The sequence below is a fragment of the Jaculus jaculus genome, chromosome 15 (genome assembly GCF_020740685.1).
Source record: "Jaculus jaculus isolate mJacJac1 chromosome 15, mJacJac1.mat.Y.cur, whole genome shotgun sequence".
Taxonomy (NCBI): domain Eukaryota; kingdom Metazoa; phylum Chordata; class Mammalia; order Rodentia; family Dipodidae; genus Jaculus; species Jaculus jaculus.
In genome coordinates, this window is record NC_059116.1 from 52,957,060 (window position 1) to 52,984,759 (window position 27,700).

General features: G+C 38.6%; 1 protein-coding gene and 1 pseudogene across 1 annotated transcript in view; both read left to right on the forward strand.

Moving 5' to 3' along the window:
* Ccdc178 (coiled-coil domain containing 178) overlaps window positions 1-27,700 on the forward strand; it is a 612,453-nt gene that overhangs the window by 496,873 nt on the left and 87,880 nt on the right. The window lies entirely within an intron of this gene.
* On the forward strand, window positions 2,487-6,244 carry LOC123455106 (annotated as a pseudogene).

Consider the following 27,700-nt stretch of genomic DNA (forward strand, 5'->3'; position numbering starts at 1 on the left):
TAGGAACCAGCCTCTAGCCCATAAATTTCCAGTTTCCAGGTTCCTTGTTCTCCAAGCCCTGATTCCCATGTGCTGAAGAGTACTTGCAAGTAGAGTGAGTAGGACAGAGCTCCAAACTACCCACCTCCCAGGTCCCCAGGTACCTTTAATGAACTTGCAATCTCCACAAACTGTGCATCTGCTAATATAACACCAGCATACACCAATCTGGTTCACATTTAAAACAGAACACTCTCTGAAGATCATACAAGGACAAATACTTGCTTCCCCCTCAATAGAATAAGACATTTCCCCAAGATAACAATGCAAAAAAAGCAACAAAAGTCAGAAAACTGAGAGATCTCCACAAAAGATGCCTAGTCCCATAATGGAAGCCTCCAATGAAATCATAGAGATATCAACAGATATTGAATCCCAAAATGAAAACACAACAATCAATGTGACCCTGATCAAAAGAATTACTATGCTGGAAGCAAGCCATCAAGAAAAAACAATAATCACATAAATGAAATTAAACAGAATTCTCTTAGAGCACTCACCTTTTGACATTAAGCCTAAATTAATTGGAGAAATCTTTAGAAGCCCCAAAAGAGATATAAATGAATTAAAGGTGAGTGATTTCCAGGTCAGCCTGGGCTAAAGTGAAACTTTACCTCGAAAAAACAAAATAATAATAATAATAATAATAATAATAAAGAAAGAAAGAAAGAAAAAGAAAAAGAAGAAAGAAAGAAAAGAAAAAAAAAAGATCTCAATAATCACTTGATTAAGCTTAATAAAGACTTGATGAAATGCAAGAATGAGCTCCAGAAAGAATCAAGAAAATCAGACCTCAAACTGAAATTGTACTTCAAATAAGAGATGGACACTATACAAAATAACACAACAGAAAACAAAAATTAAGAAAGTTCCAAACCCTATAAACTACTCCATCACAGCAGGGCTTAAATCAAAAGTCACAGCTATCACCTTAAACATTAACAGTCTTAACTCATCCATCAAAAGATACAAGTTGACACAGTGGATAAAAATATGTACCCTTCTATCTTCAAAAAACCAACCTCACCACTAAAGACAGATACTTCCTCAGGGTGGAAGAATAAAAACATTATTCCAAGGAAATGGAAGTAAGATACAAGCAGGTGTTGCTATACTAATATACTTCAAATCAAAACTAATCAAAAAGGACAAAAAAGGCCACTTCTTACTTATCATGGAAACAATCCAACATGAGAAAATGATAAATGTATGTGTGCCAAATACAGGTAGACCACAGATGATAAAACAAAATCTACTTGACAACAAAACAGAAATAAACACCAACACCATCGTAGTTACAGATGTCAATGCTCTACTAAGACAAATAGATCATCCAAGCATAAAATCAACAGGGAAATAATAGAGCTAAACAATACCATAGATCAACTAGACCTAATGGACAATTGCAGAACTTTCCACCCCAATTCTTCTCAGCAGCCCATGGAACCTTCTCCAAAATAGACCGTATATTAGGCCATAAAGCATGCCTCCATAAATCTGAAAAATTTGAAGTAACTTCCTGAATCATATCAGATCCCAATGCTTTAAAGCTACAAATTAATAAGAAATACATAAAAAATTCCACCAGCTCATGGAGACTGAACAACATACTTGTAAACCATGAATGGGTTGTGAAAGAATTAAAACGAAATTGTAAAATTCCTACAATTGAATGATAATGAAAACACAACTTACCAAAATACATGGGACACAGTGAAGGCAGTCCTACGGGGAAAATTCATAGCACTAAGTGCCTTCCTAAGAAAGATGGAGATATCCCAAATTAATAACCTAATTGTCCATATAAAGGCATTGGAAAACCAAGAGAAATCTAACCTAAGAGCTCTTGATGTAAAGGAATAATCAAGATCAGAGCAGAAATTAATGAATTGTAAACCAAGAAAACAATTTTAAAAATTGATGAAATGAAGACCTGTTTTTTTTTTGAAAAAATAAACAAGATTAATAAATCCCTGACCAATTTGATCAAGTTAAAAAAGAGAGAGGTCACAAATTAACAAAATCAGAAATTAAAAGGGAGAGGTCACAACGGATATCAGTTAATGGGAAGAATCACCAGAACATACTTCCAAAACCTCTACTTCACAAAATTGGATAATATGGAAGAAATGGGTGAACTTATAGCCACATTACACCTACCAAAACTAAGAGCTGATCAATCTCCTAAACAAAGCTTTCACATCCATCAAGATTGAAAAGGTAATCAACCCCTCCCCGCCAAAAAAAGAAAAGTCCAGGACCAGATGGCTTCTCAGGCGAATTCTATCAAACATTCACTGAAGAACTAAAACAATTTTTTCTCAAACTGTTTCTCATAATCAGAGAGCAAGGAATCCTTCCCAGCTCCTTTCATGAAATGAACATTACCCTAATACCAAAACCAGAGAGATAAAACAAGAAGAGAAACCTATAGGCTTATATCCCTGATGAGTTTAGATTCAAAGATCTGGAACAAAATGCTGGCAAACCGAATTCAAAAACATATCCAGAGCATCATCCACCTTGATCAAGTAAGCTTCATTCCAGAGATACAGGGATGGTTCAACATATGGAAGTCAGTCAACATAACACACCACATAAACTTAGTCATAAGAACCACATGATTATTTCAACTGATGCAGTGAAGGTCTCTGATAAAATACAATACTACTTCATGATCAAAATGTTGGAAAGAATAAGCTTGGATGGTTTATATTTCAACACAATAAAGGCTATATATAAGGCACCTAAAGATCAAATAATTAATGGGGAAAGACTCAAGGAGTTCTCATTAATATCAGGAACAAGACAGAGGTGCCCACTCTCATCACTGCTTTTCAACGTAGTACTAGAATTCCTAGTCCAAGCAACAAGCTTTCTGATTTGCTAAGAGATCTGCTCAGTGTAAAGGAACCCATATTCCGAATTGTGAACAAGATCAGAAGCCTATAGAGATGAAGATTGTGTTCTCAAGTGACAAGCTGTCATTAGTCTTTTGCTTAAAAAGGGACTACATACATCAAGTTCTCCCTCGATAACGTTTATCCCATTTAAACTGTGCTGACTTCACTCTCTGTTGGAGAATCTATTCTTTTACAGAAGGTAGCTACCAGAGATAAACTACCCCTTAAATTTCAGCCAAGTCACAGCTGAAACCACAGAGGAACTGGGAAGACAAGCAAGAGTGTTGCTTCCATGCTGTTCCTGATAATCAATAATAGGATGTAGAGGACAGACCCTGAGGATACTCAAAACCTACCAAATCAGAGACCCAGAGGCTCCTAAGAGCTCCTCACTGAAGTAGATGTAAAACTCACCCACCATGGCTCAGGGAATTTTGTAGAAAAGGGGGTCAGAAAGATTGTAAGAGCCATAGGTTGAAACATCATGCCCAAAGGCATTCTGTCTCCTCCCAAAATAACTGATTGCTGCTCCCACAACACCTGACTCACAACCCCATAGGGAATACCTGCAACCCTACTGAGGAGGGTCCCTAATGGAATGGGGACAGGGAGAAGGGAATAGATGATACCTGCACATGATGGATCCATACAAAATATGTTGTTAGTAATAATAATAATAATAATAATAAGCTAAAAGACAAAAACACAAAAAATACCAGTTTTATTTTTATCATATGAAATCCACAAGAGTCCTTAAGGAAGAAATGCTTTCTTTAGATAACTTTTACAATTAATTTTCCAACAAATCATTTAAAAGTCAGACTCAGAAAGATCATATTGCTTTTACAAGTAATCTAACACCATCTATAGACAAATGCCTGGACTACTTAAAGAAATGTGAAAATATTCAGAACTCTGGAAAGACAACTTGGCAATTAAAGTTGCTGTCTAGCCAAAGCCTGCCAGTCCAGGTTCAATTCACAAGCCTTCCATATAAATTAAACACAATAACTGGCACAAGTGTTTGAAATTCATTTGCAGCAGCAAGAGCCTTGGCATGAAAACACACACACACACACACACACACACACACACACACACACGCATTTTTAAAAAGTATTCAACATAAGAATAGTTAAAATTCACAATGTATGACATTAAATAAAATATCAACCAGCAAAATATGCAGAAAGACATAAATATCCAAACAATAATCAGAACAAAATTTAATCAATTATAAGTGGCTTAGGTTTCAGAGTGATTGCACTATGCATTTGCAATGACTGTACATTATACTATACATTTATAAATGAAAATATAGAGAGTATGAAAAAGAACTTCTAAAGGTAAAAATTGCAAAACTGAGATTTTTAAAAAATCCTCTCAAGTAAGAATAACATCAGATTCAATGCTGCATTAAGGATGATAGTGGCTAGGCATCAAGACAGAATGTTAGCACAAAAGTAAACTGCTATGGAAACAGACAAGATAATCTTAAACTTGGTAACTCCTTTTTCTTTTTCAGCAAGACAGGAGGCATAAGGGTTATAGTATAAACCCCAGCTTATTGGGCAATAAAAATTGTAATTTAAGTTTTCACCTTTGATTCACTGTAATAATTTTCCATTGGTCAGACTTAGTGAAAACCAGACGTTTTGAGCATTATATAAATGATCTATACTTTTAGAACTGTAGCTAATATGAAAAGAACTAAAGTTCTTTTGCTACTTGAAATGTTAGAATATTTTAATACAGGCACAACTGAAGTTATTGTCCTATGCCAGAACAATGCCCTTCTTATTGTAGCAGAAATTCTGATCTCTACTAGCAAATCTCTTACATTGAGGTTTTTCTTTTCTTTTCTTTTTTTACAGTCAGCCCTCCTCTTTGTAAGAGTAAAGAATTTCCAGAGACAGTGAAGGTATCACCAACATGGCTCTAGCCCACAAAATTGTAGTTAATGAAGATTTCCAGATTAAACTAGCTGAACTACCAAAAGACAGCTTGGAAAAGATAGTAAAAGAGATTGTACATAAAACTTTTGGGGATTGCTTGAGTGCCCAGCTAAGTAAAGACCCCCTCAACACATGACCATGCCATTAAGCTCGTAGGAGAGATCAAAAATGCATTGTATTTTTGATGTCTGGCCACACTAGACTATGAAACTAGGTAACAGAAATCTTAGGCTTGGATCTGACCAGGCAGGAAGAAGAGAACAGGACCCTAGATATTGCCAAGCTGGCAGAATTAATTATTGATATGATGAGGATGTGGTGTGCAACTGCTAGAGATGAGAAAGTTAAGAAACTAAAGGACATCAAGGAAATAGTGCCCCTTTTCAAGGCAATATTTTCTTTGTTAGACCAAATGAAAGTAAACATAGCAAACTTTGCTGTCATGAGCATTAAGCCACATCTCATCCAGCAGTCAGTTAAATATGAGAGGAAGAAATTTCAGAAGGTTTTGGGGAAACAGTCACTTTGGACATTGTTACCTAGTAGCCAGAAAAAGCTTCAAGTGACCTTATGACTAGTGCCAGCTGGGGGAGGGGCTTCTGGATTTGTTGCTGTCCAGAATCAAGCATACCTGAAGCTTCTGAAATGGGACCACCTTTTCCTGACACAGTGTTGATGGATCAGGTTCAGTTCCAAAAACTTGAGATCCAGATGGAGCACTTGACCATCCTTGGGGCTGTGCTGCTTGTCACATTCAGCATGGCAGCCTGTTGAATTAACTGGCAAGGCTGACTTGAATGAGAAGCTCAAGATGATTGTGAAGATTCTGCTAATTGACATTCATCTGCCACCCCTTCCATCTAGGGGGTGCACTAATTTTCACTGGGGAGAAAGTGTGCCTGGATGTGAGCAGCTGCCTCTCCCATAATCTCTTCCCTAATCTCCGTGGACAAGAAGATTGTCCTCAAGTGCCAGATCTAGTCTGTGACCAGTCTTGATGGACTCTGGATTTCTCATCTTCTTGGAAGCACATCTTGCTTCAGAAGCCATTGCTTGCAATGCCCAGGGTATTGGGTCCTGTTCAGAAAGAGTTGGAGAAAGTTGCTGTGAAATTTGTTTTATCTAGTCAACTATAACAAGATGGTGTTCTGCCCCTACCCCATCCTCAGCAAGATCTTCCTCCCATACCAAGGTGTGCACATTCCTGCAGTAGCAGTATTAATTTGCTTTAGAATACCTATTCTCAATTCTAATATTGTTTTGGAAAATGGCTATGTAGTACCTTTGTGTTTAACAACACTGATTCCAAAGGGAAGATGGTTAGGCATCGCTGTTGAGAAGACGTGAAGAATGCACTGAATTCTGTTTTGAAAGTAAAAAATGTGGGGATTCAAGCTTTGTAATAAAGAAATAGCAACCAAAAGATGGGACACTGGACCAAAATATACCAGCTATTTCTATCTCCAAGAGCAAAACCTAGGGACAGAAACAAACTCAAATTTATTGAAAACAGGAAAGACTTCGGCCAAGATGGCAAATGCCTAACTATGCTGCACAGCCCCGGGAAAGAAAGACAAGACATTAAGGGTCCACTGGGTCTTTTAGTGGAGAGCAATCTCCAATAGATTACCAGTGGGAGGGCACAGAGGTGAAAAAACAGTGAATTGCTGATTCCCTCGTGTGTGGGTAGCCCACCCCTCCCCCAAGCAGCTGCCATACTCACAGTCCCAGCTTCAGGTAACTCCTGCACTTACTGTAGAAAAAGGGCTCCAGGCCAACATAGTTCCACTTGCCTCACTGCACAGGGGTGATTGCACTGCTACCCATGCCCATGAGTGACCTTGGCCAGGCTATGCCTGTTGGCCCATTGGAGCTCAGGCTCCTTTGATCAATTTGCCCACCATACGGCACCGCTGCACAGATTCACACTTTTGGAAACTTACCCTGCTCTGCCCACTTGCCCACTTACTGCTACAGCCCCTGCATATTCACACATGAGCCCAGGCCCATTGCAACTTCTCAAGTGAGCTCATACTGTGTCTGTCACTTGCTAGGGAGTGTCGACTGCTTCCAGGTCCCACTGTTTTGCCATGCCAGAGTTAGGGCTGCTTCAGTGCTTGATGCCTCACTGTCCCTCCTAGGATGAGCACAGGCAGCTATAGCACATTACTGCGTGAAAGCTCAGGCAACTTTGGTGCCCTGGCCAGGCAGGAGCTCAGGTGGCTTTGGCAAGTGAGAGCCAAAGCCCAGGCTGCTTGGCAACTCCCTTAAACTGCTTCAGATTTCTACTGTGCTTGAGCCCAAGCTGATCCACTCACCTACATGCCCATACACTGCAATGGGCAGAACACAGTGCAAAAGAAATAACATGAAAAATCAAATGCAAGAAAATCTATTAAGATCACCCAGTCCTACAATTAACATCTCTACTCAAAACATAGAAGAGTCATTAGGATCAGAACAACAAAATGAACCTATAAGCAATACAACCCTGACCAAGCTACTGGTAGAACTTGCAGAAAAGCAACAAGGGACTGATGATAGTGTGGATGCTGCCATCACTAGACTAGATATAATAGATAAGAAAATGGAAGGTGTTCAAAGACAGTTAAGAGATATAAGGGAGAGTGAAAAAAAAGAGGACCTCAAAAAATCAGCTGGCAATGCTAAATGAAGACATAAAGAATTGCAAGGATGAATTCCAAGAACATCAAGAAAACCAGAAAATAGTGTGAAAAAGGAGCTTGACAGAGGGATGGAAATTATACACAGAAAATGCAAACCTAATTGAACCAATCCAAAACTTTCTAGAAGCACTCAAGAATAGAGTCAGCCATGTGGAAGAGAGAAACTCTGATCTGGAAGACACGATGGAAGAAACAGTTCAAGAGTTCAAAAATTTCAGTAAGTTCAAAAGTTTCTGTGAACAGATCATGAGGGAATTGTGGGATACACCTAAACATCCTAATATCAGGATCAATGGAATACCAGAAGGAGAAGAAATTCAGACCAAAGGCATGGAGAACTTATTTAACAAAATAATTGAAGAAAACTTCCCCAGTCTCTTAAAAGAAAGGCCCATCAAGAAGCCAAGAGAAATCCAAACAGACTGGACAAAAGAAGAAACTCTCCAAGACATATTGTAATTAAGACTCTAAACATTGACACCAAAGAGAAAATCCTAAAAGCAGCTAGGGAAGAACAGTACACCACTTTTAAAGGTAACCCCATCAGAATTACTCCAGACTTCTCAGTGGAAATCCTGAAAGCTAAAAGGTCCTGGAATGAAATACTGCAAAGTTTAGGAACCTATCCCTACCAGCCCAAACTACTCTACCCAGCAAAAGTATCCCTCATAATTGATGGTGAAAGAAAAAATTTCCATGACAAAACTCAGCTTCACAATTACATGAACACAAAACCAAACCTACAGAGTATTTCAGGAAATTCTCCACAGAGAAGAAACAAATAATCAACCTCAAATGCCTACAAGAAACAGATAACAATAACCAAACACAGAGTAGGCACAAAAAACTTCAAAGTCCATGAAAACACCAAACCACATATACAAACACAATATGGCAGGGATCAAATGACATCTCACAGTCATTACCCTAAATATTAATGGCCTTAACTCACCCATCAAGAGACACAAGCTAACAGGATGGATCAAAAAATTAGACCCCTCAATCTGTTGCCTGCAAGAAACACACCTAACCACTAAAGACAGACACATCCTCAGGGTGAAAGGGTGGAAAACAATATTCCAACAGAGGGGAATAAGAAACAATCAGGCATAGCTATATTAACATCAGATAAAATAGACTTAAAACCAAAAATAATGATAAAAGACAAAGAAGGCCACTTCCTACTTACCAAGGGAATGATCCCTCAAGAGGATATTACAATCATAAATCTGTATGCACCAAACACAGGGGCACCACAGTTCATAAAACAAAACCTACTTGACAACAAAACAGAAATATGCAACCAACACCATCATAGTTGGGCACTTCAATACACCATTATCAGTAATAGATCATCCAAACAGAAACTCAACTGGGAGGTAAAAGAGCTCAACAAAACCATAGATCACTTAGACCTAATGGACATCTACAGAACTTTCCATCCCAAGTCTACAGACTACACATTCTTCTCAGCAGCCCATGGAACATTCTCTAAAATACACCATATATTGGGTCACAAAGACTGCCTCCACATATTTAGGAAGATTGACATAATTCCCTGCATGATATCAGATCACACTAGAAATTAACAACAAAAGACCCACCAAGATTCCCAACAGCACCTGGAAACTGAACAGCACACTTAAAAAAAAAAATTTTTTTGTTCATTTTTATTTATTTAATTGAGAGTGACAGAGACAGAAAGAGGCAGGGAGAGAGAGAGAGAGAGAGAATGGCTGAAGGGTGTCCAGCCATTGCAAACAAACTCCAGACATGTGCGCCCCCTTGTGCATCTGGCTAACGTGGGTCCTGGAGAATCAAGCCTTGAACCGGGGTCCTGAAGCTTCACAAGCAAGCACTTAACTGCTAGGCCATCTCTCCAGCCCTGAACAGCACACTTTTAAATAATAAAGGGACAGTGGATGAAATAAAAAATGAAATTCCAAAATTTCTAGAATTGAATGACAATGAGAACACATCATACTAAAACTTATGGGACACAATGAAGGCAGTACTCAGGGGGAAAATTCATAGCACTCAATGCCTTTACAAAAAGACAGAGAGATCACAAGTCAATAACCTGACTATCCATCTAATGGCACTGGAAAAGCAAGAAAAATCCAACTCAAAGAGCTCCAGAAGGAAGGAAATAATTGAAATCAGAGCCAAAATTAATGGATTGGAAACTAAGAGCACAATTAAGACAATTGACAAGACAAAGAGCTGATTCTTTGAAAAAATAAAGAAGATTGACAAACCCTATGGCCAATTTGATCAAGCAAAAAAAAGAGATGCTTCAAATTAACAAAATTCAAAATGAGAAAGGAGAGATTACAAGAGACATAAGTGAATTTGGGAGAATCATCAGGACTTTTTTCAAAAACGTCTACTCCACAAAATTAGATAATGTGGAAAAAGATGGATAAATTCCAGGACGCATATCATCTATCAAAGCTAAACTCAGAGCAGATTAATCTCCTAAATGAACCTATCACACTCATTGAGATTGAAAAAGTAATTAAAAAAAAAAAAACCTCCCCAAAAAGAAGAGTCCAGGACCAGATGGCTTCTCAGCTGAAATTTATCAAACCTTCAGAGAAGAATTCAAACCAATCTTCTTCAAACTGTGCCACACAACTGGAGAACAGGGAAAGCTACCCAACTCCTTTTATGAAGCTAATATCACCCTCATTCCAAAACCAGGCAGAGATGCCACAAGAAAAGAAAATTACCGGCCTATTTCCTTGATGAACTTAGATGCAAAGATCCTGAACAAAATCCTCACAAACCAAATCCAACAACATATCAAAAGCATTATCCATCTTGATCAAATGGGATTCATCCCAGGAACTCAGGGGTAGTTCAACATACGGAAATCTGTCAATGTAATACACCACATAACCAAGGTTAAACACAAAAACCACAAGATCATTTCAATAGATGCAGAACATGCCTTTGAAAAGATGCAACATCACTTCATGATCAAAACATTGGAGAGAATTTGCATGGTTGGTTCATATCTTAACATAATAAAGGCAATACACAAAGCTCCTAAGGCCCAAATAATACTTAATGGAGAGAGACTGGAAGAATTCCCATTAAGATCAGGAACAAGACAGGGTTGTTCAGTCTCACCTCTGCTCTTCTATATAGTACTGGAAGTCCTAGCTCAAGCAATAAGACAGGAGAAGGAAATAAAAGGGGTACAATTTGGAACAGAAGAAGTTAAGTTACCTCTATTCGCTGGTGACATGATTGTATACGTAAGAGACCCAAGAAACTAAATTCCAAAACTCCTGAAGGTGATTAACTCCTATAGCAAAGTAGCAGGATACAAAATCAATGCATAAAAATTAGTAGCCTTTCTATATGCAAATGACAAAAATACAGAGAAAGAAATAAGGGACATGGTCTCATTTTCAATGGCAACAAAAAAATAAAATACCTTGGAATAATGTTAACCAAGGGAATGAAAGATCTATACAATGAAAACATAAAAACACTCAAAAAAGAAATTGAGGAGGACTTGAGAAAATGGAAAGACCTCCCAGGCTCCTGGATAGGCACAATTAACATTGTGAAGATAGCAATCCTACCAAAGGCAATATATAGATTTAATGCCATCCCAATTAAAATCCCAACAGTGTTCTTCACAGTGATAGAAAAAAATGATCTCAAATTTCATAGCGAAAGGGAGAAGGCCTCGCATGTCCAAACATATCCTCAACAAAATAAATACCTCTGAAGGCATCAACATACCTGATATAAAGTTATATTACAAAGCCATAGTGATAAAAACAGCATTGTACTGGCATAAAAACAGGAGTATAGACCAATGGAATAGACTTGAGGACCCAGACTTTGGGTCAAGCAACTATAGCTACTTGATATTCGACAAAGGCCCGAACAATATAGGCTAAAAAAAAGACAGCATCTTTAACAAATGGTGCTGGACATACTGGATAACCAAAGGCAGGAAACTGTAACTTGATCCACACATTTTGCCATGCACAAATTGATCAAAGACCTCAATATAAGACCAAAAACTCGACTTGTACTGGAAGAAAATGTAGGAAGTACTTTTCAAGATATAGGGATGGAACAAGACTTCCTGAACAAAACCCCAGTAGCTCATGATCTTAAACAGTCACTCAACCAATGGAATCACATGAAACTGAAGAGTTTCTTTACAGACAAGCATACAATAAGCAAAGCCAATAGATTACCCACAGAATGGGAGAAAATATTTGCTGGTTATCATAGAAAACATCAAAAAATCAAATGGCGAGGATGTGGAGAAGTAGGAACACTAATCCACTGTTGGTGGGAATGTAAGATGGTACAACCACTTTGGAAAGCAATCTGGAGACTCCTGAAAAATCTGACTATAGAGAAACCAACCTATCCAGTTATTCCCTTACTGGGCATCTACCCTAAAACCTTCAAACCACAGGCCAGAGAGATTTGCTCAACCATGTTTGTTGTGGCTCAATTCATAATAGCTAAAAGCTGGAATCAACCCAGATGTCCATCACTAGAAGAATGGATAACTAAGATGTGTTATATCTACGCAATAGAATTCTATACAGCAGTAAGAGAAAAATGACACAATGAAATCTGAAGAAAAATGGTTGAACCTGGAACAGATCATTCTCAGTGAACTTACCCAATCACAGAAAAAAAAAAAAAATCACCACATAGTCTCACTCATCTACAGCACCTAGCCTGAATCTACCCACGTTGCCTTACATACCAGAAAGCATCTGTGGACTAGACAATAGGATGGGTGGGGAGGGAGGGGATGGCAATAGAGGGGGTGGGAATCACAAATCTAGACCCAAACGACAATAGTACCATAAAATTCTACATCCGTAAAGGCAGACCAAATGGCTAAAGATTCACCAGGCCCTTAGAGGGAACACCTGAGCCAGAAAACACTGGAGAGGGTATGATGGAGACTGACCTTAATATTCTACAGCTTTTCTCTCTTTCTCTCTCTCTTCTCTCTAACTCTTTTATATTACTTATCTTTTTCTTCCTTTTCGTAGTGGGCACCGACCTGTAACTCCCAGTACCAGCATGTGGCTATCATCCACACTTAGCTTTTGATCAGAGAGTCCTACAGTTTTCCTAAAAGAAAGACAGATTCTTGTCAGAGTACTTGATGACCCACCAAAGGTTAGTAGTCAGACCCTACTACTGAAGACACCTTATGCAATTGACACATAAAATGGAATGGCATGGCTGGAAGCTGGAAGTGAGTCAGTCCCCAGACAGTCAGCATGTCTAGTGCTACATGGGTGACTGAGGGAAAATAACCAATATCTGTTCAAGCAAATCATGGTCTAACATACTTAGCAGCAAATAACCTGTTGTGATGCCCACACAAGTGCAACAGTGGCACACAGCCATGCTGGGGAACCAACTGCTCTTGATTCTGCTAACTGATCCCCTCAGTGGTACAAGACCCATAGCTGGACCTGGGAAACAAGTCAGAACCATATCCAAACATAAGTCTGCTCTCCAGTATCAAGCTACCACCAATCGTGGGCTTCAAGAGCGCCTACACCTATTAAATTCTCTATAAAAAAGTAAGGGTTAGGCTAGAGAGATGGCTTAGTGGTTAAGTGCTTGCCTGTGAAGCCTAAGTATCCCCGTTCGAGGCTTGATTCTCCAAGACCCACGTTAGCCAGATGCACAAGGGAGCGCAGATGTCTAGAGTTCATTTGCAGTGGCAGGAGGCCCTGGCATGCCCATTCTGTCTCTATCTCTATCTGCCTCTTTCTCTCTATCTGTCACTTTTCAAATAAATAAAAATAAACAAAAACTTTTAAAAAAAAGTAAGGGTTATCTCATTTGTCTAGTGCTAACTTACTCTCCGTTGGAGAATCTGCTTTTCTTTTTCAGAGAGATGCAGATCCTAAAGAGAGAACCACCCCATCATACCTCAAAAGGGCCCCAGCTGAAACTAAGAACAATTGGCGAAACAAGCATGGGTGCTCTTTTCTTGGTGAATCAGGTACCAACACAAGGGTGAAGGAGATCAACATAGAGTAAAATCAACTCCTACCAAATCAGAGATCCAGAGACCCAGAGGCCACCAACACCTCATCACTGAAGCAGACCAAAAATGAACCCAATATGGCTCAGGGAAATTTTTCAGAAAAGGGGGTGGAAAGAATGTCAGAGCCACATGTTGGGTCATGATATGCAGAGACATTTATCCTACTCATAACTGTGGGCTAACTCCAAAATGCCTCAACAAGGAGGGGCCAAGTGGAGGGTATAGTTCATGGATGAGCCCAACAATGGTACCAAATTGACTGTATTTGCTGAGTACAAAACTAATTAATAAAAAAAGAAAATAAGAAAAAAGAAAAAAAAATTTTAAAAATTTGTTGAAAACAGATTTTTACAAAGCTCTGACTCTAATTTACTTAAGAAATTATGTTTATTAATAAAAAGATTCTGTTAAATTGCATATATATGGAAAAAATGAAAATTGGACCCTTATTTTGGACTATATGCAAAAACAAACTCAAATCGATTCTAAAACCTGAAACTATAAAATGTCTAAGAAAAGCAAGAAATGTCTTTGTGAACTTGGATAGGTAAAGGATTTTTTTAAACATACTACCAAGAATATGGTTAAAATAACAAATTGGACTTCATTCATATGTAAGGCTTCACTTCTTCTCAGGATACATTGAAAAACTAAAACTACTGGCTACAAAAAGGGATAAAATGTTCCCAAAGATTATGTGATTAGTTACTTTTCTTTTGACTGTGACAAAATACCTGACAAAAGCATATTAAGTAGTAAAATATATATTTTAGATCATAGTTCGGAGGCACAATCTATAAGTGTAGCTTTAGCTGTGACAGCAGGAAAATGAGATGGCTGATCATATTGCATCTGAAGTCAGGAAACAGAGAGGCGAATGCTGGTGCTCCACTTACTTTTCCCCTTCTATTCAGTCTGGCACCACAATCCATCCGATGACGCTATTTGCATCCCTCTTAGTTAATTCTCTTTGGAAACACCCTCACTGACTTAACCAGAGATGTGTCTCCCAGGTGATTCCAAATCCTACCTAGTTGACATCAAGAAAAGCCTTACCACTAATGAACTTGGATCCAGAATATATATTTTAAAGAAATGAGAAACCTGTCCAAATTCAATTTAACCAAATAAATACATCCAAGCAAAAAAAGTGGGGAGGGGATTAAAATCAAAATCAGGGAGGTCCCTGATGCCTCTGAAACATTACAGGCTATTGCCAAGGCCCTTATTTTCCCACTAGGAATAGATTGTAAGACCCTATTGCTGAAGACGCCACATACTTGGGCTACAAGGCCACTGAAAGATCCTGCTTGAACTGAGCTGATAACCTCTGCCATGTAGACCAGCTGGCAGAAAGCTGGAAGAAGCCATTCTGCATGCAGCTTAATGGGAGAGAGAAAAATCACCAGTGAAGATACTCAACAGTGACACTTCAAGCCTTATATTTGGCCATCCAGGCCAAATGAGCCAACAGGTGCAATAGTGGCATGTCTGTCCTGATGGAAACCAGATGCCCTCTAATTGGACTGGAGGCCTGCTTCATGGGAGGGAATACATCCCTGATACTGAAAATCTAAATCAGAGGTACTCATGAGCCCTAGGGATGTAACATCTGCTGCTCTCTGGCTAAATGTATATACTATGCTCACCAAACTGCCCAGTAAGCACTTCTCTTAATGTTCACACCTATATTAATGCTACTCTCACCTTTGGTAGAGAACATTCTATTTTCAGATGGCAGTGACCTTGGGATGACTCAGAAGGCATCATGGTGCTGGGAAGAAGTGACAGGAGTGCTCAGCACTGCAATATCTCTACCACACCTTCCAAGGCTCAAGGTACATTGCAGAAGAGGTGGCAGAAAGAATGTAAGAGCCAAAGGAATGGTATGATTCCTTACAACATGCTCCCCCAGACACAAAATGGCCTGGATATCCATGACCTCACAGTGCCTGACACTACCTACACAAGACCATCATAATAGGAGGGAAGGATGATGATATCAAAATAAAAGAGAGACTGATTGAGAGGGGAAGGGTATATGATGGAGAGTGGAGTTTCAAAGAGGAAAGTGGGGGTAGGGAGGGCATTACCATGGGATGTTGTTTACAGTTATGGAAGTTGTTAATAAAAAATATAATAAACTTAAAAAGGGCAAAATATTTAAATGGGGAATTCACAAAGATGTACAAATGACTAGTAAGTAGTTGAAAATAAAGTTAATAGCATCAGTTGTTTATTAAGGGCAAAATTATAAGGATATGTATGTAACTATGCATGTGCTACAATTGCTAAAATTTAAAAATTGTCCATTAAGGTTCGGATGGCACAACTACCAAAGAAAATGTTAAAGTTAACCATATACCAACACTTTGTTGTGACCACTACTCTTCTAGGTGTTTCCTCCATGTCCATTCATGACCATGACCATTTTGTTGTTACTATGGTAGTGAATATATATATATTACATATCATATATCATATATCAAATATCATATATATATATATATATATATATATTATTTATCTACACTCAAATATTTGCCCTTTCCTTATGATACCCCCACCAAGTTATTTCAATAATTTACTTATTTCCTGGTGACATTATAATAGACAAATATAACACAGATACTAATATTATTATTCCCCTCGTATATGTTATGTAATAGTGATGACTCAGTCCAAAAAATCTATACTGAGCACATGCAGAAGACTACCAAGTGGCCCAGATTCTAAGAATTTAGAATGAGCATATACAATGTCTTTTCCCAAGGAACACGTTATCTAGGAATAGTTTGAGGACCAATGTAGAAAACTAGGTAAAGAACAAATTGTTCACCTCTGTTTGTTTTTGTGACTGACTATATCCTGTACTCCTGGATTTGATATTTTCAATTCTAAATATTTTGAATACTTATTTTCAAGTACTTCTCCCTCTTCATATTCACACACTTTTGAAAGCAATGACGACATAGAAGAAAAGTGATAGATAAGAAGGGCACTGTGTTTTAAGGTGAGTTGAAGTACTGGTGAACTCAAAATTCAAGAGAAGAGTAATTTTTGTTTGATTTTTTTTTAGGGTGAATTCAAGAAATTTTTATACTTGAGAACAAATCTCTCAGTGCTCATCAGTCTGGGAGGCTTTCTTTGATGAGTAGTCCACTCCAAGAACAGAGCATCAGTAGAAATGAGCTGGGAGCTCCACCAGTGTGAAGAACGAGGTGGAGTACACGCAGGGTTTTGTTGATGTTCATTCCAATTACCAAGTTAACCTCAAGAGGATAGTTCATAAATGATACAGGATTGTTACTTTTTTTAATTAATTAATTTATTTATTTGAGAGCGACAGACACAGAGAGAAAGACAGATAGAGGGAGAGAGAGAGAATGGGCACACCAGGGCTTCCAGCCTCTGCAAACGAACTCCAGACGTGTGCGCCCCCTTGTGCATCTGGCTAACGTGGGACCTGGGGAACCGAGCCTCGAACCGGGGTCCTTAGGCTTCAGAGGCAAGAGCTTAACTGCTAAGCCATCTCTCCAGCCCTAAGTTACTTTTATACTCAAGAGATAGTTTTCCCAAAACTTTTAAAATAAAGATGAAAATAATTAAATCCTGGGCTTTATGAAAGAATAAAAAAGACATACATTTACAGTGCAGTTAAATTGAACCCAACTAAATTAATATCTTAGTAACTTATCTTATTGATTTCAAACATTCAAAACCATACCATACAACATCAAATATATAAGCTAACAAGTTATGGTGTGTATGCAAACATAGTAAAAAAGAATATTAAAAAATAAATACAGGGTCTGGAGAGATGGCTTAGCAGTTAGGGCACTTGCCTGTGAAGCCTAAGGACTCATACTCAACTCTCCAGGTCTCACATAAGCCAGACACAAACAGTGATATAAGCATGTAAGGTCACACATAGTGATGCACATCTGAAGTTCGATTGCAGTGGCTGGAGGCCCTGGCATACCAAATGTCTCTCTCTCTCTCTCTCTCTCTCTCTCTCTCTCTCTCTCTCTCCCTCACACATGCTTTCTTGCTCCCTTGCTCTCTCACTCTCTCATAAAAAATTTACATAAATAAATAAATAAATACAGGGTCTGCAAAGTAGAAACTGTAATTTGTAATAACTAGAAGGCATGGTCCTTCAGATTTAGGTCATAGCAGGAAAACAAATCATTTGGTTAGGCCTTTGAAGTGCTTTAATGTGTATGGTATGTCAGCTTCTGTAAGTCATGCTTTTACTAAAATTAATAAGGTGAAAATTGCTGAAATCCAAAGACAATATATAGAAATATATATGTAGCTTCCCTATTAAATAAAATCAAAATGTGATGCTAAGTTTCATATAAGCATGTTTTTCATACACAATTTTGTCTAGTTGCCAATGAACAATAAACAATAAACAACAATTAACAAAACATTCACAACATTTTATAATCTCAGCTACTTTGTGAGCTGAGACCGGAGGATGGAAATTTTAAGGCCTACCTAAGATACTACAAAGTTAAAATCCAGCCTGGGCAACTTGGGAAGAGTATCTGAAAATAAAAGAAGTAAAATGAAAAAAAAAAAAAAAAAAAACGGGCTGGTGATAGGGCTCAGTGGCACAGTGCTTAGCATGTACAATACCTTAAATTCAATCTCCAGTATAACAAAACAAAACTTCCATGTGAGATTAGTAAGCAGCATTATTGTTAAACAGTCTCAACTTACATATACTTACTTCTAAACTTAACAATGGGGTCTGAGTAGATGGCTCAGTGGTGAAAGGGACTTATTAGCCCAGGCACTCTCATACCTTTGTCTCAAATAAATAAAAATATTGACAAATAAACTTAGAAATCATTGCCTGGCCCCAGGAAGCTCTAGTTATACCTACACCAATAATGAATTTTGGAACTGCCTGTGGAGCCCACAGCAAGCCTGGGCTACATAGTGAGAGCTGGTTCCAAGGGAAGAAAAATAATAAACATTTATAAAATAGAGGTTTTGGTTTGCCCATTCTCATTCATATTCTCTCCTCTCTCTCTCTCTCTCTCTCTCTCTCTCTCTCTCTCTCTCTCTCTCTCTCTCTCTCATAAATCAATACACAAATAAATAAAATATTTTTTAAAAAAGAGGAGCAAGAAGATTTCGAACATTGCTGTAAACTTGATTATGAAGGAGCTCTTAAGTAGGAGTTGTGAAAAGGCTTGCAGAGATTAAATCATAGCTCCCTCACAACTAAACAAATGGTACTGACCCAGTGATCCTTTAAAATGAGCCTGTAGATGAGCTCCCATCACTGCAAATAATCGCAGCAGTATGAACCCGTTTTAGGCACATTCTTCCCATATTCAACAGTCAAGCTTAGTGGACCCATTCAAGCTCCCTGTCATCAAAAACCCAATGTTAGAAAGCCTCCCCCCCCCCCACTACGAAGAGCAGGAAAAAGCCTCCTACAAAGAGTTTCCTATAGGTCTCCTGGAGGGCAAGATCAACATTGTGTACGTCCCTGCTAGAGGAAGGTTTATATCTTTAGAAGCCTCGTGACTTGATGCCTTAGATATAATAAATGCTTAATAATAAATGGAAAAAGAGAATAATACTGTAGAAAGGGAGGAAGAAAAGGAAGAGGAAAACACATTGGGAGTCCGAAATTTTAAAAATGCTAACAAATTACTCTTTAGAGTGGTTTCATTTTTTTATTTATTTTTATTTGACAATTCCATATATATATACAAAATGTATTTTAAATCATACTCCCCTCCCTTACCTTCTCTTATTACCCTCCCACTCCTGCTAAACCCATTCTTCTTCCCAAATAATTCTCTTCCTATGTGTGTGTGTGGGGGGGGGTGTCACTGAATTAGATTAGGGTTGCTTTCATGAGCATTGGAATGGGGCTTATATACTTTTACCTTGAGAGCAATCTATAATTGTGGTTTTCTTGTGTATGACATATAACCTCTAAACAAAAACTCTTCACTTCTGCATCCTAGAGATCTTTCAAATTAGTACAGCAAAGGATAATTTCTAAACTCTGCATTTGTTTGTGATGGTATGTGTACCTCATTTCACCTGTAAGATTTCATCCATAAACAAGTCCCCAGGATTTTAACGATGACCATATGCTCTTAGTGGGACAGTTCAGGTGAAATAGAAAACAACAACAACAACAACAAAATCCCATACATGCCGGGTGTGGTGGCACATGCCTTTAATCCCAGCACTTGGGAGGAAGAGGTAGGAGGATCGCCATGAGTTCAAGGCCACCCTGAGACTACATAGTGACTTCCAGGTCAGCCTGGGCTAGAGTGAGACCCTCCCTTGAAAAAACAAAACATACACAAAAAAGCCATTCTTTCCATGTTGAACTGATATTCCATCACTAATTTAGCCTTGATGATGCCCTTTTCTTGTTCATGGGTTTCAGCTGTCATTTCCCCTTAAAATATGATAGTTAAGACCCTATGTAAGAGAGTCAATTTATCTATTTAGATTTATTTTCTAGCTCCCCCAGAAACACTGATAAATACAGAAAATAATGTTCCCCAAGTAAATTGATGCTTTTTCTTTCTTGTTTTGAATTTTAAAGGTCAGCATTGATCACTTTGCAATGTCCCTAAGCTCACAGGTAGTTGTGGCATTGCTCTCCTCAAAATCACCATCTGTGGTCCAATCTGATTCCATCTTCCATATTGCTAAACTAGTTGTCTCCATGTTTCTTGAGGTCAAGCTATATATTGAGCTGTAATTACCTCATGGGGGGCAATCTTTTCTGAAAATGCATATGCTGCTTTCCCACCTTTATACCCATTGATTCCCACTGAAGCAGGAGCAATGCTTTAGACATAGCAGACACAATATCCTCATAAGCACCGACCATGAAACTTAAACCACAAGATCTGAAGGATTGTTGTTTGGGTAATTGATTAGTTGGTTCTTTTGCAATATGGTCCCATTATGTAGCTCAGGCTGGCTAGGAACACCCCACCCTCAGGATGTTAGGATTATTCATAGGCACCACCACACCCAGCTAAGATTTCACTTTACCTTAATTCTTTGTGTCTATGTATGTGTAGCATGGGGGATGTGTGTGTGGTATCTGTGAATGTGTGTAGATGATGCACACGTGCAGAGACCAAAGAAAAGACTATTGCTCAGCCATGTGTTTCCTTGAGACAGTCTCTCTCACTGACCTCAGTGTTGACATTTTTGATCAAACTGGCAGAGCAGCAAACCCCAGAAATGTTCTGGGACTCTGATCTTCACAAAACTGGGGATATAGGCAAGCATGCCAAGCTCATCTGTTGAGCTGGGTATTAGGAAATCAAACTTGGGATGAGTAAGGACCTCTGAGGTTCTCATGTTTGTACAGCAAGCACTTACTTGCTGAGCCATCTTCCAAGCCCCTTTCTTTTTCTCCATACAAGTAGTCTTTCCAGATTATATTTGGGAGAATCTCTTTTCTTTTAAATTAAGAATATACTTTGTATGGATTCATCATGTGCTGGTACCATTTTTGCCCTCCTCCCTGCCCCCATTCCATTGGAGGACCCCCCTCAGTGGGTTGCTGGTATTTCCCTTGGGGTTGTGGGTTATGCATTGTGGGAGCAGCAGTTATTAGTGGGAGGCATGACATCTGTGGTGGTTTGATTCAGATGTCCCCATAAACTTAAGTATTCTGAATGCTAGTCTCCCCAGGTGATGGCAATTGGAAATTAAAGCCTCTTGGAGGTAGTGTATTGTTGGGGGCGGGATGATGAGTGTTGTAGCGTTTCCCCTTGCCATTGTTTGGCACACTCTCCTGTTGCTATTGTCCACCTTATGTTGGCCAGGGGGTGATGTCCATCTCTGCTCATGCCTTCATTTTCCCCTGCCATCATGGAGCTTCCCCTAGAGTCTGTAAGCCAATCTACACCTCTTTTATCCCACAGCTGCTCTTGGTTGGATGATTTCTGCCAACAATGTCAACCTGACTGCAAGAACACCCCAACCTGTGGCTCTGACAATCTTTCCACCTTTCTCTACTACAAAACTCCCTAAGCTGTGATGGATGTGTTTTAAGTGTACTTCAGTGATGAGGTCTTAGGATCCTCCGGATCTCTGCTTTGGTAGGTGTTGAGTGTCCTCAGCATCTTGTGCTTCAGCCTGTCACTGTCAGACTCACCATGGAATAGGCACTCTTGCTCATCTCCCCATTTTCCTCTGTGGTTCCACCTGGGCCTTAGCTGAAATGCAAGGGATGGTTTATCACCTCTGGTCTTGCTAACTTCTGAAAAAGTAAAACAAATTCTCCAAAGGAGAGTGAAGCCACATAGGTTAAATTGTATACGCATAGGGATACTTAGGGAGATTTTGGTGGGTGTAGCTCATCTTTTAGCCAAAGACTAGTGGAAGCTTGACATTGGAGAGCATAATGTTTGTCTCCATAGGATTCAGAACTGGTTCCCAGTTCCAGATATGGGTTCCTTTCCACTGAATGAATCTCTTAGCCAATCAGAAAGCCATTGGTTACACCAAGGCTGTGCACCACCATTTCACTGGTGTGCAGTTCTAATAAGGCTGGTTGCTTCTGAATAGCTCAGACTCCTGCTTGCTTATACTGTTGTTGGCCACTTTCCCCATGTAGCTCATGTGGCTCTTTCCAGCACTAAATGGGCTGTTTGGAAACTGGCTTTCTTCTGGGTTCCTGTCAGCTCTCTTCGTCTGTGTCAGAAGCATATGGTGTCTTCAACAATAGGGTCTTACATTTTACCTCAGGCAGGTATTCAAGTGCTTTGACAGAAGCCTGTATTGTTTGGGGAACCTCATAGATCTCCCCAATCAATAGGTCAATGTGGGTACCACCTATTTCTGGAACTGTGAATTACAGGTCAAGCACTTTTGGGAGAATCTTAAAAGTTGCTGCTCAATAAAATACCAAGTAGATAATTTAGAAGTGAAAAATTTTTAAATTTTAACCAGAATTTTGTTATTTAACATCAGATTTTGTGAGATCACTTACATGGTATTATGCTCCATGACTCTTGAAATAATGAAACTGCTTATCTAGTGTTTATAAAATTTTTGACCAAGAAGACAAGATTTTCATTATAGAAACACACAGGGGGCTCTTTGCCTATCATCCAACTAGGATTAAATGACTGATTAAGCTAGTAGTAAGTATGAGGATAGAAAAATGAGGTAGTGTCTCATTTTATTTACAAGACTAACTTGGGAAAAGCTGGTACTCATGTTCAGTTCCATGAAGAATATACTAAATCACCTAAGAGAACAAAGTAAGGCAGCAATTACCCAGATGTCTCCCAAGTCTGGAGGATCACTGGGCATTATTGTTCATTTGTGTGAGCATGAGATTCACATGGATATTCATGCCTAATTGACTAAAGTAGGACATTCAAAATATTTTCCCACCTTAGGTTATATTGATTTAGGATAAGCAAGACTCTGTTTTTAAACTATTGGTGTATGGTAGATAATGTTAAAGTATCACTTTCTCTTCGCCACTGCCAATGCTGTCAAAGATGTGATCATTTTTCTCCTTAATTTAAGTAATATTACTTAATGGAAAGGCAATCTCATTGTCCTCCAAATTGTCCCCACCCCCAGCAACAGCCTCTACAATTATTTTTAACTTAACTGAATTTTTAACTTATATATTTATGGAATCTCATAGCACTTGAAATATCACTTAAAATCTACAATATGTTTCTAATGAATGCTCCCCCACCAAAAAATCTATTAAAATGGCATTAAGAAAAGGTAAAGTAACAATTTTTTCTTTCTTCAAACCCATTCAGCTGTGCAATCGTGACTTCTCTTGTCTCTTCTGAAGGTTTGGCCAGCATGCACAGGAGAAGCTGTGGCTCTCCCCTGCCATGGCAGTGGTGCACCACAAAGCATCAGTAGCAGTGTTGCCTCGTTAATAAACTTCCACTGAAATGCTTTGGGAGATGATTTGATTAAAACAAAAAATAAAAACATTGAAGCTGAAATACTGCTTTTATAAGCTGCAAGATCAATTTATCATGTGGTTTTTTTAAACTTCTGAAATGTAAATCTTTAAACAGAAGATGCAGTTGACTAAGCATTCTCCCACTTCATGGCAGTGAGCATCACCAGTTCCTTATCATATTTTTTTCCTAATACTCCCTGGTGCTTTGACCTACAGGTGGGAAAAAACTTTCCATGAAAATTGTGTGCTACTTTTCTGCTTTTGGCCTTGTATGTGCTTCCTTTCTGCGTTAATTACAATATAAATCAACTGCAGGAAAAGATTTACAGTGATCACACCTCTCTTAGAGAGCTAGGAAGATTGATCTGGGAGGGAGACGTTTGTCAAGCTGTGTCTGCTTCTCATCTTCGTGGTTCCCAAGGACTCCTAGGATGCATTTGGTGGTAGTTGAAATGTAGTCAATGTGAGAGCAACAGATTGTGGAGTGTTCTGCTCTGTGTTCTCACAGAGTATCCCCAACTGTGTGCCCTTGCAACACTCCAGAGCAAAGGTCTAGGCAAACAACTGCCAGCTTCAAACCCATTTCCTGATAACTCATCTTCAGTATTCTGTGAGATCAACCAGGTAAGATGGTAATTGGAGTACAAATCTTTCTACTTTGAGTGCATTAATTCTTATGAGTGCTATCAAGACGTTATGATGACAAAACTATATTCAGATCATTGTACCAAGTTCTGAAAGCTATTTAATTCTACCTTTATGGAATTTGTCCTTTCAAAGGTGTGGTGGAATATGTATGCCTTTAATACCAGAAGCTCTAGAGGCAGAGGTAGGAGGACCTCTGTGAGCTCAAATGAGTTCAAAGCCACCCAGAGCCTACAAAGTGAATTCCAGGTCAGCCCGGGCTAGAGCATAAACCCTACCTTGAAAAAAAAAAAAAAAAAAAAGACCCAAATGGACAAACAAAAATAGTAATGTTTGCCTTTTCCCAAACAATGCCAATGAAAAGTCTTGCTTTCCTGTTCAGTCATTGCCCTCCCAAAGCAGGCAGTTCCCACTGAATGGGCACTTTCAGCTCATAGGAGGACACAGAAATGAATGCAATCATACTTTCAAAGAAAAGTATATTCACAAAGCTAGAAATTAGCTAGTAATTGAAATTATCATCACAGTGTTTTAACTGATGACCACTGAACTCTTTTCTAGCAAACGGCTCATAGAGCATTAATTGCATGTCACATTACAGATCTGTGGAGTTAAGTTCTGTCTTGCCCTTGGGACTGAGGGCTAAAGCAACTTTCTAAGTGTCTTTCAGAAGTGAAAATAATGTGATGAAAGTGCAGGAGTTCTATTTCAGTCTGCAAAATATGTGCCTCACTGTCCTTCTAAATGTCATGTAATTTCTTTCACATATACAAGGCCATATATTCAGTCTTTAACATCAAAAAGACAAAATATAAAACCATACACAAATAAACACACACACACACACACAAAGAAAAAAAAAGTAATTTCCTACCTTTAGAGTACTCATTGAGTACTTATTATGTTTCAACACTGTTAAGTAGAATCATCTCTTAGTTATCCCAACAACTCTTTAAGAATCCTTCTAAAGAACAATCTAGAAAATCATTCCCCTTATATAGCAAATCCAAATGGCTTCAAAGGGAACTTGATTTGTTTTCTGATGAGGTTTGAGGAGAATGAAGTATATTTTTCTACATTCTTATAACATTTTAAGAATTTTTTGTTATTTTTGAGAGAGAGAGAATGGATGTGCTAGGGCCTTCCAGCGGCTGTAAATGAACTACAGATGCATGTGCCCCTTGTGTGCATGTTCAACATTGCGCACTTGCATCACTGTATGCCTGGCTACATGGGACCTGGAGATTCAAACATGGATTCTTAGACTTTGAAGGCAAGTGCCGAAAAATTTAACAAAATATTTTAAAAGATAACATACATAACTGGCTGTGGTGGTGCATGTATTTATTCCCAGTACTCAGGAGGGAGAGGTATGAGGATTGCCGTGAGTTCAAGGCCACCCCGAGACTACATAGTGAATTCCAAGTCAGCCTGGGCTAGAGTGAAACCCTACCTCGAAAAACAAAACAAACAAACAAACAAAATAGTATACATGATTTACCATCATAAGAGTTGAATCCTAATTGAGTTAGAAGAACTATCTTTCTGGCATCAATCACAAATGATGCTACTACATATAATGCCTAATTGTGCAGCTTTTAAAGAAGTTCATAGAAGTTAATGAATGACAGCATTGAAAATATAACCTTGAGCCAGGCATGGTGGCACACCTTTATCCCAGCCCTTGGAAGGCTGATAAGGTAAGAAGATTGCCATGACTAGCAGGCCAGTTTGAGCTAACAAGTAAGTTCCAGATCAGCCTTAACTAGAATGAGATCCTGACTCAAAAAAAAGAAGGAGGAGGAGGAGGAGGAGGGGGAGAAGAAAGAAAGAAAGAAAGAAAGAAAGAAAGAAAGAAAGAAAGAAAGAAAGAAAGAAAGAAAGAAAGAAAGAAAGAAGAAAGAGAGAGAAAGAATTGGAAGGAAACAGAGAGAGACAAAAAGAAAGAGAAAGAAGGAAGGAAGGAAAGAAGGAAGGAAGGAAGGAAGGAAGGAAGGAAGGAAGGAAGGAAGGAAGGAAGGGAAGGAAGTCAAAACTGGCATTTTATCTATCAATCTACTTATTCATTCCCTTCCCTGTATTCCAGGTAGGATATAATAGTAAGCCAGCTTGGACCCAGAGACAAATGCCATATGCTGAAAAGATGACTATGCACTAAGTTTATACAAACATAGAAATATGAGCCTAATTATTTTTCAAATTTCATTGATTCCAAGTGAGCTTCTCTTTTTTAAAAACTCTTACAGGGTTTGCTTTCACAGTGGATTAATTATATTAATTATTTCATTAGGTTTATCATGAAATTTCTATTTCTTAAACAAATACTAAAAACATAATAAAACTGTGTTATAAATTTAAGGAAACAGACTCTTGAATACCTTAGAAATACTCATACATATTCTGAATATAAACTAGCATTTTATGCAAATAGCAAAAAAAATGTAATTTGATATTTATCAAAATGAGGCCTAGTCTAGTTAAACTTATAAAGTTAACATTTAGAGTTCTCACTTCTCTTCTTCTGTGCATGAATTTATAATACAGTGAGTGCTTGTACATACCCAGGTGCTTCCCATGTGCAGGAGCTACAATTCTCTCTTATTTGCACACTCAGTTTGTTTCTATCAACTGCACATGGACTCATGTGTGTGATTAGTTCTGATCACAGAATAGAGTCAAGTGCGAGTTTCTCCTGTGCCTTGCACTTCATTTCAAAGATCAGTGCTCAGTCACCATCATCATTCTTGTATCTTGTCTCTGTAATCAACATGTAGGTTCTTCTAAGAATGAAAAATGGTCATCTCTCACAACAGAAAGTCTCAGTCACCATCATCATTATTTTTATAAATATTTTTATTTATTTATTTATTTGAGAGAGAGAAAGATAAATAGGGAGAGAGAGAGAATGGGTGTGCCAGAGCCTACAGCCATTGCAAATGAGCTCTAGATGTGTTCCCCCTTATCCATTTGGCTTATGTGCGTCCTGGGGATTGAGTCTGGGTTCTTTGGCTTTGCAGGAAAGTGCCTTACCTGCTAAGCCATCTCTCCAACCCACCATCATCATTCTTGCATATTGTCTCCACAATGAAGACATAGGTTCTTGTAAAAACTAAAGCATGGTTATCTCTAACAACAGAAAGAGAGATTAATTAACTTAGCACATATTCTATATGTAATGATATCTTCATGTCTAACTGAAATACTCCTACCACCTGGACTATGCTCTTGGGAGTTTCCCTTAAAAAACTTGATTGGAGCCGGGCGTGGTGGCGCACGCCTTTAATCCCAGCACTCGGGAGGCAGAGGTAGGAGGATTGCCATGAGTTCAAGGCCACCCTGAGATGACAGAGTTAATTCCAGGTCAGCCTGGACCACAGTGAGACCCTACCTCGAAAAAAACCAAAAAAAAAAAAAAAAAAAAAAACTTGGCCCCAATTAGGAGGCATTATAGA